This window comes from Triturus cristatus, chromosome 12 (genome assembly GCF_964204655.1).
Source record: "Triturus cristatus chromosome 12, aTriCri1.1, whole genome shotgun sequence".
NCBI lineage: Eukaryota > Metazoa > Chordata > Amphibia > Caudata > Salamandridae > Triturus > Triturus cristatus.
Window position 1 is genome coordinate 723701410 of NC_140595.1, and position 13930 is coordinate 723715339.

Sequence of the window (13930 nt, forward strand, 5' to 3'; positions counted from 1 at the left end):
GTTGTTGTGGCCGAGTGGTTAAGGCGATGGACTAGAAATCCATTGGGGTATCCCCGCGCAGGTTCGAATCCTGCCAACAACGAGAATCTTTTTATTATCGGCTACAATTTCAGAAGTTAACCTTTAGTATTTCTTCCATTTCAGTTTTATAAATAGGTGGCTTATTTTTGTGTCACTATTGCCTCTCCACATATTTGTTATCGCTACCTCTTTCATGTCTTTGCTACACCTCCTTCCTACTTTAGCACTGGTGTAAACGCTTCAAATTATTATACCGTTGCTCTCTCATTCATACCTGCGCATGCACTTGAAAGTTCCTTTACCAATAAAAGACGCAAAGAGAGAAATAGAACAAAAGTGCTGGCTGGATTGGCAAACACACTTCATAAAACTGCATTTTCTTTTTTATTCTCCCCCGTGTTACATGCTTAACCTCCCCATGTGTAATTTCTCTTAACCTGCTGTCCCAGGAAGAGAATTTCATCTACAGGCTCTTTCTGTGTTTTTTTCCCTAGTCTGTCTTTCCCATTTCTTAGCTGTGTAACTGTTCCTTTACGCGCTCTATTTAAACGCCATCAATCTCATTTGAGCTCCTTGCTCCCGCTTCTGTTTTCTCCACCTCTCATACTGCCAGTTCTCTCTTTCTCTGTGGTTGGTGGCTACTTTCCTGAGCTTCCGAAGCCACGTGGTTCCTGCCTCTTGTTGTCAGACTTGAATTGGAAAACGAACCATATTAACAAGCCTTTACCACTCACACACGGCGGAAGTTTATACTTTAATTCAGTGAGCTAAGAAAAGCGTGTTGTGGGTCCCCTACGAGCCATGGTGCTTGCTTCATCAAGATTTGGCACCAGTCATTAGCCGCAGCTCTGCTAATGAGCCACTGAGGTCAGTTTCAATATTTACTCAAAAACATAACCATGCAGCCCACCCCTCAACTGTGTATTTATCTTGCTTTTCTGCTGTTCGTGTGATTAGCTGGGAGGAGCTCACGGTGACATCCTCCCTATAAAAGTGTTGCTGGATCTCTCTCTAACTCTTTCTTGCTTCACATACAAATGGCTTGAAAGGTGCAGGGAAGATGCAGGTCTAATAGACAGAATAGAAGGTCTGTGCCAGGTGGGTTTCTCTGCCTTGGTGTCCCATCACAGGTCCGCAAGTGTATTGTGTGATCTTTGACTCCTGGCATTTCACAAGCAGGCGGCCAGGAAACGGTTTCAGCCTATCAACCACTGAGGAGACGCAGCCTCTGAATGAGGAATGAGGAAGCAATGAATACATCCAGCCTATCACAGGAACAGCCCTGAGTGTTCCGAATTATAAATTCTCCATGTCACTGTATGTCGTTGAGCCCAAGTAGCTCGCCGTGATCGTATAGTGGTTAGTACTATGCGTTGTGGCCGCAGCAACCTCGGTTCGAATCCGAGTCATGGCATTGTGGTTGGCAATGTCACGGCAGTTGGGTGTTAATTTTACAGAATTAGCAAATGTACCAGTGGTTTTTGTAAAATGTCTATTAAAAACAGATCCTTTCAAATATTTAAACCATCTAACAACAAATGATTTAAACACGCATGATTATAAGCTGTAGCTATAATGTATTTACTTACATAAATTATCGTTCTTGAACCTATTGGGGGTGAAGGGGGAGCGGAGCTCACCCCCCAGGTGCAGTTGAGTGACCTGTGTTGTGGCTCTCTAGAGGGAAGGCACAAATTTTGCTGTCACCCAGCCCAATCCAGACGTGTATTGGGGACAGGTTTCAGGCAAATAGAGCAGTAAGTGCAGAGAAATGTTCACTCTCTAAAAGTGGCATTTCTAAAATAGTAAAGTTAAATCCAACCTCACCAGTAAGTAGGATTTTCAATAAATAAATAAAGCTACTCCTCTCCGATATGGAATTACCAAATAAAAAGTATAGGCGAATACACAGAGCTAACCTATGAGAGGGGTAGACCTCACAGTAGTGAAAAATGAAATAGACTGTTTGGTACTTACAGGACACGCGAACCACCAAAGTACATATCTTATTTTTTACTTACATAGCATCATGCACCTAGGACTACCTAGGGCCTACCTTAGGTGTAAATTATATGTAATAAAAGGGGAGTTTAAGGCTTGGCAAGTAGGCTGGGACTCCCCTGGGAGACCCCTGAGTCTATGCCCAGAACCATAACTCTGCCAGTCGAGTACTTACCTAAAAGCCGATAACTCACTTTTCTTCCATAGGCTAACATTGAGTGGTTTCACTTGGAAATTCTTCTAAGTGGTGTGGAGTTTTGGAACTTTAAAATATTCATCTAAAATTAGCCGAACAACGAATTCTGATTTACTCACCTGTTATCAGGAGAGACCTCAGTGCTGCATCTTGGAGCTCAGTACTGACCCTGAAAAGTAATTTTAACCGTACTTACCAGTAACTCGAATTTCCTTCCATGGGATATCATTGCCTGCTTTTCTCTGAAAATTTTCTAAGTGTCGATTTTTGAAACTTACAAATATTCTTTAAAAATCGTACCAACTGTGAAAACGTAATTGTTTAACTGTTTTAGATAGATGTCCCAGTACTGAGCCTAGGAGCCCAGCACTGGATTACAAAAGTAACGAGAACGTACTTTACCCGTAGCTTGAATTTTCTTCCGTAGGAAACCATTGACTGTTTTTCTGTGAAATTTCTTCTAAGTGTCGATTTTGCAAACACGTAAATATTCCTTAAAAATCGCCTGTATAACTTAAACGCAGTTTCTCAACTGCTTACAGGTGGTACAGTAGTGCTGGATCTAGGATCCAACACTGACCTAGAAAAAGTAACCATAACCCCACTTACCTGCTAAGTAAATTTCCTTCCATAGGATAACATTGGTAATTTGATCAGCAAAAGTTTCTAAGTGTCAACTTTTAAAAAAGCAAAATATTGCTTAAAAATCACAACAGTAACTAAAACAAATTTACTCACTTGTTTCCAAGAACTGTCCCAGGACTGAATCTAGGATCCAGTCCTGGATTTAGAAAAGTAATCCTGAAAGTAATTAATTGCATATAACTTAAAATTCCCATTGAGCTCAATGTATTATTGTGATTCAAATTGTGTTGCCTATTGTAATAAACTGTAACTATGACCTGCAAAAGTCAATTGCCTATTGCAAAGTATTTAACTAAAGCATCTCATTCTGAGAAAGTATATTTTGATACCTATTGTTGGTTCTCAAATAAAACAACAATATCTTTTTTATGCAAACCAATGACCTAGAGTTCAGTTCTTGAGTGTGTGAGACCATTTGCTGACTGAGTGTGTACAACAAATGTTTTACACTGTACTCTGATACTGCCTTACTGCTCGGCAAGCTACCACTTTAGAGAGTAAGGTTATATCTAACTTTAGCCTCTGCCAAACCTCTGGGGACTGGGGACTCTGTGCACACTGTACCAATTTGGGAACAGTATATACAGAGCCACTTTCTCACAGTAGTGATAAAGTGATTAGAGTGCTACGGCCAACATAAAGATACAGCAAAACGTGAGGTGAAAAGCAAAAAGGTTGCTGGTAGGCCACCTTAAGGATGCCAGGTCTAACAAAAACTGAACTAAGGATAACATGAGTAAAACATCAGGTTTCTCTACTGCATTTGGTGAGACAAGTGGGCCTTCTTTTATCTTCCATTCAAGCAATCTTTGACAGACCCCTTTATTATAGAGCTTTTCAAGGATTAAAGATAAGGCACTTACAAAGGAGTCCCAAATACTCAGAGATGGTTGACTTCTGTAATATGGGTCGTAGACTAAAAGCAGCGCAAAAACAGAGTGCAACAGGGTCCAAAAAACTTGAGTGCCACAAGAGAGTTTGAATGCAAGCGTATCCTTTTACAGATCCAAAGATATACTCATGCAATTTTTATTTTTAGGACAGAACGTGCATGATGAAAAAAACATTGTTTTTAAAAAGCGCATTGCAGAATATCAGTACTTTTATGTGGGAAAACGTCAAAACATTCAAACAAAATATTTGTAGGCAGCTTACAGCAAGTTGTTGTGGCCGAGTGGTTAAGGCGATGGACTAGAAATCCATTGGGGTATCCCCGCGCAGGTTCGAATCCTGCCAACAACGAGAATCTTTTTATTATCGGCTACAATTTCAGAAGTTAACCTTTAGTATTTCTTCCATTTCAGTTTCATAAATAGGTGGCTTATTTTTGTGTCACTATTGCCTCTCCACATATTTGTTATCGCTACCTCTTTCATGTCTTTGCTACACCTCCTTCCTACTTTAGCACTGGTGTAAACGCTTCAAATTATTATACCGTTGCTCTCTCATTCATACCTGCGCATGCACTTGAAAGTTACTTTACCAATAAAAGACGCAAAGAGAGAAATAGAACAAAAGTGCTGGCTGGATTGGCAAACACACTTCATAAAACTGCATTTTCTTTTTTATTCTCCCCCGTGTTACATGCTTAACCTCCCCATGTGTAATTTCTCTTAACCTGCTGTCCCAGGAAGAGAATTTCATCTACAGGCTCTTTCTGTGTTTTTTTCCCTAGTCTGTCTTTCCCATTTCTTAGCTGTGTAACTGTTCCTTTACGCGCTCTATTTAAACGCCATCAATCTCATTTGAGCTCCTTGCTCCCGCTTCTGTTTTCTCCACCTCTCATACTGCCAGTTCTCTCTTTCTCTGTGGTTGGTGGCTACTTTCCTGAGCTTCCGAAGCCACGTGGTTCCTGCCTCTTGTTGTCAGACTTGAATTGGAAAAGGAACCATATTAACAAGCCTTTACCACTCACACACGGTGGAAGTTTATACTTTAATTCAGTGAGCTAAGAAAAGCGTGTTGTGGGTCCCCTACGAGCCATGGTGCTTGCTTCATCATGATTTGGCACCAGTCATTAGCCGCAGCTCTGCTAATGAGCCACTGAGGTCAGTTTCAATATTTACTCAAAAACATAACCATGCAGCCCACCCCTCAACTGTGTATTTATCTTGCTTTTCTGCTGTTCGTGTGATTAGCTGGGAGGAGCTCACGGCGACATCCTCCCTATAAAAGTGTAGATGGATCACTCTCTAACTCTTTCTTGCTTCACATACAAATGGCTTGAAAGGTGCAGGGAATATGCAGGTCTAATAGACAGAATAGAAGGTCTGTGCCAGGTGGGTTTCTCTGCCTTGGTGTCCCATCACAGGTCCGCAAGTGTATTGTGTGATCTTTGACTCCTGGCATTTCACAAGCAGGCGGCCAGGAAACAGTTTCAGCCTATCAACCACTGAGGAGACGCAGCCTCTGAATGAGGAATGAGGAAGCAATGAATACATCCAGCCTATCACAGGAACAGCCCTGAGTGTTCCGAATTATAAATTCTCCATGTCACTGTATGTCGTTGAGCCCAAGTAGCTCGCCGTGATCATATAGTGGTTAGTACTATGCGTTGTGGCCGCAGCAACCTCGGTTCGAATCCGAGTCACGGCATTGTGGTTGGCAATGTCACGGCAGTTGGGTGTTAATTTTACAGAATTAGCAAATGTACCAGTGGTTTTTGTAAAATGTCTATTAAAAACAGATCCTTTCAAATATTTAAACCATCTAACAACAAATGATTTAAACTCGCATGATTATAAGCTGTAGCTATAATGTATTTACTTACATAAATTATCGTTCTTGAACCTATTGGGGGTGAAGGGGGAGCGGAGCTCACCCCCCAGGTGCAGTTGAGTGACCTGTGTTGTGGCTCTCTAGAGGGAAGGCACAAATTTTGCTGTCACCCAGCCCAATCCAGACGTGTATTGGGGCCAGGTTTCAGGCAAATAGAGCAGTAAGTGCAGAGAAATGTTCACTCTCTAAAAGTGGCATTTCTAAAATAGTAAAGTTAAATCCAACCTCACCAGTAAGTAGGATTTTCAATAAATAAATAAAGCTACTCCTCTCCGATATGGAATTACCAAATAAAAAGTATAGGGGAATACACAGAGCTAACCTATGAGAGGGGTAGACCTCACAGTAGTGAAAAATGAAATAGACTGTTTGGTACTTACAGGACACACGAACCACCAAAGTACATATCTTATTTTTTACTTACATAGCATCATGCACCTAGGACTACCTAGGGCCTACCTTAGGTGTAAATTATATGTAATAAAAGGGGAGTTTAAGGCTTGGCAAGTATGCTGGGGATTCCCCTGGGATACCCCTGAGTCTATGCCCAGAACCATAACTCTGCCAGTCGAGTACTTACCTAAAAGCTGATAACTCACTTTTCTTCCATAGGCTAACATTGAGTGGTTTCACTTGGAAATTCTTCTAAGTGGTGTGGAGTTTTGGAACTTTAAAATATTCATCTAAAATCAGCCGAACAACGAATTCTGATTTACTCACCTGTTATCAGGAGAGACCTCAGTGCTGCATCTTGGAGCTCAGTACTGACCCTGAAAAGTAATTTTAACCGTACTTACCAGTAACTCGAATTTCCTTCCATGGGATATCATTGCCTGCTTTTTGCTGAAAATTTTTTAAGTGTCGATTTTTGAAACTTACAAATATTCTTTAAAAATCGTACCAACTGTGAAAACGTAATTGTTTACCTGTTTTAGATAGATGTCCCAGTACTGAGCCTAGGAGCCCAGCACTGGATTACAAAAGTAACGAGAACGTACTTTACCCGTAACTTGAATTTTCTTCCGTAGGAAACCATTGACTGTTTTTCTGTGAAATTTCTTCTAAGTGTCGATTTTGCAAACATGTAAATATTCCTTAAAAATCGCCTGTATAACTTAAACGCAGTTTCTCAACTGCTTACAGGTGGTACAGTAGTGCTGGATCTAGGATCCAACACTGACCTAGAAAAAGTAACCATAACCCCACTTACCTGCTAAGTGAATTTCCTTCCATAGGATAACATTGGTAATTTGATCAGCAAAAGTTTCTAAGTGTCAACTTTTAAAATAGCAAAATATTGCTTAAAAATCACAACAGTAACTAAAACGAATTTACTCACTTGTTTCCAAGAACTGTCCCAGGACTGAATCTAGGATCCAGTCCTGGATTTAGAAAAGTAATCCTGAAAGTAATTAATTGCATATAACTTAAAATTCCCATTGAGCTCAATGTATTATTGTGATTCAAATTGTGTTGCCTATTGCAATAAACTGTAACTATGACCTGCAAAAGTCAATTGCCTATTGCAAAGTATTTAACTAAAGCATCTCATTCTGAGAAAGTATATTTTGATACCTATTGTTGGTTCTAAAATAAAACAACAATATCTTTTTTATGCAAACCAATGGCCTAGAGTTCAGTTCTTGAGTGTGTGAGACCATTTGCTGACTGAGTGTGTACAACAAATGTTTTACACTGTACTCTGATACTGCCTTACTGCTCGGCAAGCTACCACTTTAGAGAGTAAAGTTATATCTAACTTTAGCCTCTGCCAAACCTCGGGGGACTGGGGACTCTGTGCACACTGTACCTATTTGGGAACATTATATACAGAGCCACTTTCTCACAGTAGTGATAAAGTGATTAGAGTCCTAAGGCCAACATAAAGATACAGCAAAATGTGAGGTGAAAAGCAAAAAGGTTGCTGGTAGGCCACCTTAAGGATGCCAGGTCTAACAAAAACTGAACTAAGGATAACATGAGTAAAACATCAGGTTTCTCTACTGCATTTGGTGAGACAAGTGGGCCTTCTTTTATCTTCCATTCAAGCAATCTTTGACAGACCCCTTTATTATAGAGCTTTTCAAGGATTAAAGATAAGGCACTTACAAAGGAGTCCCAAATACTCAGAGATGTTTGACTTCTGTAATATGGGTCGTAGACTAAAAGCAGCGCAAAAACAGAGTGAAGCAGGGTCCAAAAAATTGAGTGCCACAAGAGAGTTTGAATGCAAGTGTATCCTTTTACAGATCCAGAGATATACTCATGCAATTTTTGTTTTTAGGACAGAACGTGCATGATGAAAAAAACATTGTTTTTAAAAAGCGCATTGCAGAATATCAGTACTTTGATGTGGGAAAACTTCAAAACTTTCAAACAAAATATTTGCAGGAAGCTTACAGCAAGTTGTTGTGGCCGAGTGGTTAAGGCGATGGACTAGAAATCCATTCGGGTATCCCCGCGCAGGTTCGAATCCTGCCAACAACGAGAATCTTTTTATTTTCGGCTACAATTTCAGAAGTTAACCTTTAGTATTTCTTCCATTTCAGTTTTATAAATAGGTGGCTTTTTTTTGTGTCACTATTGCCTCTTCACATATTTGTTATCGCTACCTCTTTCATGTCTTTGCTACACCTCATTCCTACTTTAGCACTGGTGTAAACGCTTCAAATTATTATACCGTTGCTCTCTCATTCATACCTGCGCATGCACTTGAAAGTTACTTTACCAATAAAAGACACAAAGAGAGAAATAGAACAAAAGAGCTGGCTGGATTGGCAAACACACTTCATAAAACTGCATTTTCTTTTTTATTCTCCCCCGTGTTACATGCTTAACCTCCCCATGTGTAATTTCTCTTAACCTGCTGTCCCAGGAAGAGAATTTCATCTACAGGCTCTTTCTGTGTTTTTTTCCCTAGTCTGTCTTTCCCATTTCTTAGCTGTGTAACTGTTCCTTTACGCGCTCTATTTAAACGCCATCAATCTCATTTGAGCTCTTTGCTCCCGCTTCTGTTTTCTCCACCTCTCATACTGCCAGTTCTCTCTTTCTCTGTGGTTGGTGGCTACTTTCCTGAGCTTCCGAAGCCACGTGGTTCCTGCCTCTTGTTGTCAGACTTGAATTGGAAAAGGAACCATATTAACAAGCCTTTACCACTCACACACGGCGGAAGTTTATACTTTAATTCAGTGAGCTAAGAAAAGCGTGTTGTGGGTCCCCTACGAGCCATGGTGCTTGCTTCATCATGATTTGGCACCAGTCATTAGCCGCAGCTCTGCTAATGAGCCACTGAGGTCAGTTTCAATATTTACTCAAAAACATAACCATGCAGCCCACCCCTCAACTGTGTATTTATCTTGCTTTTCTGCTGTACGTGTGATTAGCTGGGAGGAGCTCACGGCGACATCCTCCCTATAAAAGTGTAGATGGATCACTCTCTAACTCTTTCTTGCTTCACATACAAATGGCTTGAAAGGTGCAGGGAAGATGCAGGTCTAATAGACAGAATAGAAGGTCTGTGCCAGGTGGGTTTCTCTGCATTGGTGTCCCATCACAGGTCCGCAAGTGTAATGTGTGATCTTTGACTCCTGGCATTTCACAAGCAGGCGGCCAGGAAACGGTTTCAGCCTATCAACCACTGAGGAGACGCAGCCTCTGAATGAGGAATGAGGAAGCAATGAATACATCCAGCCTATCACAGGAACAGCCCTGAGTGTTCCGAATTATAAATTCTCCATGTCACTATATGTCGTTGAGCCCAAGTAGCTCGCCGTGATCGTATAGTGGTTAGTATTCTGCGTTGAGGCCGCAGCAACCTCGGTTCGAATCCGAGTCACGGCATTGTGGTTGGCAATGTCACGGCAGTTGGGTGTTAATTTTACAGAATTAGCAAATGTACCAGTGTTTTTTGTAAAATGTCTATTAAAAACCGATCCTTTCAAATATTTAAACCATCTAACAACAAATGATTTAAACTCGCATGATTATAAGCTGTAGCTATAATGTATTTACTTACATAAATTATCGTTCTTGAACCTATTGGGGGTGGAGGGGGAGCGGAGCTCACCCCCCAGGTGCAGTTGAGTGACCTGTGTTGTGGCTCTCTAGAGGGAAGGCACAAATTTTGCTGTCACCCAGCCCAATCCAGACGTGTATTGGGGCCAGGTTTCAGGCAAATAGAGCAGTAAGTGCAGAGAAATGTTCACTCTCTAAAAGTGGCATTTCTAAAATAGTAAAGTTAAATCCAACCTCACCAGTAAGTAGGATTTTCAATAAATAAATAAAGCTACTCCTCTCCGATATGGAATTACCAAATAAAAAGTATAGGGGAATACACAGAGCTAACCTATGAGAGGGGTAGACCTCACAGTAGTGAAAAATGAAATAGACTGTTTGGTACTTACAGGACACGCGAACCACCAAAGTACATATCTTATTTTTTACTTACATAGCATCATGCACCTAGGACTACCTAGGGCCTACCTTAGGTGTAAATTATATGTAATAAAAGGGGAGTTTAAGGCTTGGCAAGTAGGCTGGGACTCCCCTGGGAGACCCCTGAGTCTATGCCCAGAACCATAACTCTGCCAGTCGAGTACTTACCTAAAAGCCGATAACTCACTTTTCTTCCATAGGCTAACATTGAGTGGTTTCACTTGGAAATTCTTCTAAGTGGTGTGGAGTTTTGGAACTTTAAAATATTCATCTAAAATCAGCCGAACAACGAATTCTGATTTACTCACCTGTTATCAGGAGAGACCTCAGTGCTGCATCTTGGAGCTCAGTACTGACCCTGAAAAGTAATTTTAACCGTACTTACCAGTAACTCGAATTTCCTTCCATGGGATATCATTGCCTGCTTTTTGCTGAAAATTTTCTAAGTGTCGATTTTTGAAACTTACAAATATTCTTTAAAAATCGTACCAACTGTGAAAACGTAATTGTTTACCTGTTTTAGATAGATGTCCCAGTACTGAGCCTAGGAGCCCAGCACTGGATTACAAAAGTAACGAGAACGTACTTTACCCGTAACTTGAATTTTCTTCCATAGGAAACCATTGACTGTTTTTCTGTGAAATTTCTTCTAAGTGTCGATTTTGCAAACATGTAAATATTCCTTAAAAATCGCCTGTATAACTTAAACGTAGTTTCTCAACTGCTTACAGGTGGTACAGTAGTGCTGGATCTAGGATCCAACACTGACCTAGAAAAAGTAACCATAACCCCACTTACCTGCTAAGTGAATTTCCTTCCATAGGATAACATTGGTAATTTGATCAGCAAAAGTTTCTAAGTGTCAACTTTTAAAATAGCAAAATATTGCTTAAAAATCACAACAGTAACTAAAACGAATTTATTCACTTGTTTCCAAGAACTGTCCCAGGACTGAATCTAGGATCCAGTCCTGGATTTAGAAAAGTAATCCTGAAAGTAATTAATTGCATATAACATAAAATTCCCATTGAGCTCAATGTATTATTGTGATTCAAATTGTGTTGCCTATTGCAATAAACTGTAACTATGACCTGCAAAAGTCAATTGCCTATTGCAAAGTATTTAACTAAAGCATCTCATTCTGAGAAAGTATATTTTGATACCTATTGTTGGTTCTAAAATAAAACAACAATATCTTTTTTATGCAAACCAATGGCCTAGAGTTCAGTTCTTGAGTGTGTGAGACCATTTGCTGACTGAGTGTGTACAACAAATGTTTTACACTGTACTCTGATACTGCCTTACTGCTCGGCAAGCTACCACTTTAGAGAGTAAAGTTATATCTAACTTTAGCCTCTGCCAAACCTCGGGGGACTGGGGACTCTGTGCACACTGTACCTATTTGGGAACATTATATACAGAGCCACTTTCTCACAGTAGTGATAAAGTGATTAGAGTCCTAAGGCCAACATAAAGATACAGCAAAACGTGAGGTGAAAAGCAAAAAGGTTGCTGGTAGGCCACCTTAAGGATGCCAGGTCTAACAAAAACTGAACTAAGGATAACATGAGTAAAACATCAGGTTTCTCTACTGCATTTGGTGAGACAAGTGGGCCTTCTTTTATCTTCCATTCAAGCAATCGTTGACAGACCCCTTTATTATAGAGGTTTTCAAGGATTAAAGATAAGGCACTTACAAAGGAGTCCCAAATACTCAGAGATGTTTGACTTCTGTAATATGGGTCGTAGACTAAAAGCAGCGCAAAAACAGAGTGCAACAGGGTCCAAAAAATTGAGTGCCACAAGAGAGTTTGAATGCAAGTGTATCCTTTTACAGATCCAGAGATATACTCATGCAATTTTTGTTTTTAGGACAGAACGTGCATGATGAAAAAAACATTGTTTTTAAAAAGCGCATTGCAGAATATCAGTACTTTGATGTGGGAAAACTTCAAAACTTTCAAACAAAATATTTGCAGGTAGCTTACAGCAAGTTGTTGTGGCTGAGTGGTTAAGGCGATGGACTAGAAATCCATTGGGGTATCCCTGCGCAACTGTGGTAAATAATTTAATTACCGGAACTTAATTTGATGCGGAAAATCTATAACAATAGCTCAGTAAAATAAGAGGCAGAATCCGTGGTATTAGAGGTTCGGAACGGGCTTTATTCCAAAATCAATTTAAATTGATGAGCTCCATATTCCATCACCACGAAGGTTCAGGAAGTGAAGACGTTACTTTATTGACAGGTAATCATTTTTATACAATAGGCATTACAGTGAAACAAATGGAGGAGGCGTAACAATTGATAGTAAAGATAAAACATACATGCGTAGCAAAAGTGGGTGTAACTGGGTGTAACTAGGGAACATCATCAGGTATGATGTCATAATAGGGTGGTTCCATGAAAGAATTTCGCAATGTCAGCAGAAATACTTGGCAGAAATGCGCACGCAGCAGCATGACGTGTGATTGACGTGCAACTAGGGGGTGAAGGGGACTTGACATTTAGCTCTACATGTGGCGACAGAAATCTGGAGGGTCAAGTCAACCTAATCCCAAATCATATCTAACATCCTATGTTTAAAGAACTGTGTTATCCAAAAGAGAAGTCTCTTAGAGTAGAATCTTATTCTATACTGACTATACTGACTATTAGTGCGTGTACAAGCGTCTAAGTGTCTATACTAGATGCGGGGGCAGAAATCTTCCATAGAACAGGGCTATGAATTACTTGCATAAAGACAGAGAAGCCGGGCCTTTTGCTCGGTAGCTGGAAGAATGTTTACTTAAATTACTAGACAGGAATGCATTGGGTAGGGAGCGGAGCAGATAATTTCGAAGGTGAAATACAGTTTTTGGCAGGCAACAGGCTGATGTCAGGCACCGTTAGCTGCGCAGAGAATGAGGACAAAGTTCATGGATACAGATGCGAGCTCAGACTGGAGCTTTCAGAGGCAGAAGGCAAGAAAAGGCTTGATGGCAGAATCAGGGCCTACTTGCCTGGACTGTAAAATGGCATAAGTGAACCATATAAAGCCGGTGGCCTTTCGTACTTAGGAATGGAATATCCGGCCCATTCATGGCGGATCTGAAAGAGGACATGTTGGCGGTGGACGCACATGTGTTTGCGTCTTCATAACTGGAACTGGAGGGAACATACATGTACTTATGATTTATACATGAAACCGTTGGGGTCCAAGATAGGGGACATAACTGATCATAAAAATCCATATTTCCACATTCCCTCCTTGTCCCCTACTTGCCCGTCAAGAGATATCAATCTTCATCAATCCGTTGATCTGTTCATATAGCATCATTTGTTCTTCTTTTTTCTTCCGTGATGAATGAAATCTTGATGGTGGAATACACGATGTGGCACACAGACCACAGATCGCTGGTCCACATTGTAGACATAGACAGCAACTGAATAGTATGAGAAAGCCAATACCTAGGACGGATAGGACCTTCCATCCAAAGGTAGATAATACACTCCAAAACCAACCGGACCAAGTCCAGGTGCCTGGATTCTGGTGTATCTGGCTTACAATCTTATGAAGGCGAGTTATGGCTTTATATACAGATGGCGAATTTTCTGGTATGAAAATGCAACAACTTGATCCGATGACCCTACAAGCTCCGCCCCTATCGGCCAGGATGACGTCAAGGACAAGACGATTTTGAAGCACAACAATCCGCATAGCAGACTGCTCTTCTGTTAAATTGCCTAAGGCGGAAATAGTTTCGTTCACTACTGCTTCAAGGGTTCTGGTTAATCTACGTATCAGCTTACTATTGGTAACTGTACCTATATAGGGGAAGAGACCTTTATTGAAATCTGTGTATTTTTCCCAT

General features: G+C 40.6%; 4 non-coding genes across 4 annotated transcripts; all 4 read left to right on the forward strand.

The window, feature by feature from the left end:
• TRNAS-AGA (transfer RNA serine (anticodon AGA)) lies at positions 1–82 on the forward strand. Its single transcript has one exon. It is a non-coding gene; the product is annotated as a tRNA-Ser (tRNA).
• Positions 83–4023: 3941 nt separating this feature from the next.
• TRNAS-AGA (transfer RNA serine (anticodon AGA)) lies at positions 4024–4105 on the forward strand. The gene has a single exon. It is a non-coding gene; the product is annotated as a tRNA-Ser (tRNA).
• Positions 4106–8046: 3941 nt separating this feature from the next.
• On the forward strand, positions 8047–8128 carry TRNAS-AGA (transfer RNA serine (anticodon AGA)). Its single transcript has one exon. It is a non-coding gene; the product is annotated as a tRNA-Ser (tRNA).
• Positions 8129–9409: 1281 nt separating this feature from the next.
• TRNAL-GAG (transfer RNA leucine (anticodon GAG)) lies at positions 9410–9481 on the forward strand. The gene has a single exon. It is a non-coding gene; the product is annotated as a tRNA-Leu (tRNA).
• Positions 9482–13930: the final 4449 nt, after the last annotated feature.